Source organism: Cebus imitator, unplaced genomic scaffold (genome assembly GCF_001604975.1).
Source record: "Cebus imitator isolate Cc_AM_T3 unplaced genomic scaffold, Cebus_imitator-1.0 Scaffold111, whole genome shotgun sequence".
Classification (NCBI taxonomy): domain Eukaryota; kingdom Metazoa; phylum Chordata; class Mammalia; order Primates; family Cebidae; genus Cebus; species Cebus imitator.
In genome coordinates, this window is record NW_016107426.1 from 170,591 (window position 1) to 172,208 (window position 1,618).

General features: G+C 39.7%; 1 protein-coding gene across 1 annotated transcript in view; it reads right to left on the bottom strand.

Annotated features, from left to right (window-relative positions):
- Positions 1–1,618, bottom strand: part of MCF2L2 (MCF.2 cell line derived transforming sequence-like 2) — a 235,861-nt gene that overhangs the window by 40,398 nt on the left and 193,845 nt on the right. The window lies entirely within an intron of this gene.

The following is a 1,618-nucleotide window of genomic DNA, read 5'->3' on the forward strand; positions in this document are numbered from 1 at the left end:
GGTGTGGTGATACATGCTTGTAATCCTAGCTACTTGGGAGGCCGAGGCAGGAGAATGACTTGAACCCAGGAGGCGGAGGTTGCAGTGAGCCAAGATCACACCATTGCACTCCAGCCTGTCAGAAGTCAGAGCCACAAGAGTGAAAAAACAAGCAAGATATAGACAAGTAAGCATAATATAACTATTTGTGTAAAAATGAGTGTGTATGTATAAATATATGTAAAATTGTATATGCTTAGAAAATTTGTGCAAAGAAACTTAACACATTGTTAAAAGTGACTGCTTTTGGAGAGTTGCACTGAGAGCTAAAAAAAGTAAGCTATATCTTACCCTATACCCTTCTACAATATTTTTTTAAGCGAAACATTTACTGCATTTATAATGGAAAAAATATGGTTTATATAATATTTTTAAATGAATGTTACTACAGGTAATGATAAGTAAACCCTATTTGATAGATATAAGTAAATAATGCAATTAACATATTTTATACCTCATTATTCCTTCTTATAATGATCATTTTTGTGTCTATTTATAAATGTTTATTATAAGACAAGACTAATAAGCAAGATGCACCACAGAGGATGCAATTTCCAGAAGTCTAAAACTCCCAAAAAATTGGTATAAGATCATACTTCACTAAGTCACTGAGAAGGAAGTCCCTATGCCTCTTATAAATCACCCTGAAGTGACAGTTTCTATGGCAGGAGGTGATACAGGCCTCAATGCCAGTATGTTTCTATGAGCATGGCATCAAGTGGGACCATACCAGCAGGTAAGCATGCCTTGAGAACCTGCGTACAATCAGCCTCCTACGCCCTCATGAATCATTGGGCTTAAGCAACTTGGCAAGTTGGCTTCAGGATGTGTCAGCGATTAAAGAAAGTCAGAAGGCAGAAATAACCAGGAGCGGGGCAGAAGTCAAGTTCATTATCAAAATCATTTATGAGCTTAAGAGACTCTTAGGATCTTTTAGGGTCTAATTCAGGAAAATATTCACAGCTCTGAAGAAAAAGAAATCACTTGGTCGTGTCCTGGATTACAGTCTGGAAAATAGTCTAGAAATCTCATCCACCTGCTTCATTTTACCTGTTGGAGTGCGACGGATAAAACGCCAATGATAAGAATTCCACTGAAGAATGTAGGCAAATTAATATACATTCAAATTAATACATAACATAAAAATAGCCCTCACACCACTGTTAGGCCATAGTTTTTCCTTTCAAATGCCTTTATAAAATAGGAGAAAATGTATGACTCTTACTCATGATTCCCTGCTTTATTATTCCAAAGCAAGCTTGTCCAACCTCTTAAAACTTTATGAGAGGCCGGGCGCGGTGGCTCATGCCTGTAATCCTAGCACTTTGGGAAGCCAAGGCGGGTGGATCACAAGGTCAGGAGCTCAACACCAGACTGGCCAACATGGTGAAACCCCGTCTCTACTAAAAAATACAAAAATTAGCTGGGTGTGGTGACTCGTCCCCATAATCCCAGCTACTTGGGAGGCTGAGGTAGGAGAATTGCTTGAACCAGGACCCGGGAGGCAGAGGTTGCAGTGAGCCGAGATTGAGCCACTGCACTCCAGCCTGGGCTACAGAGTAAGACTCCATCTCAAAAA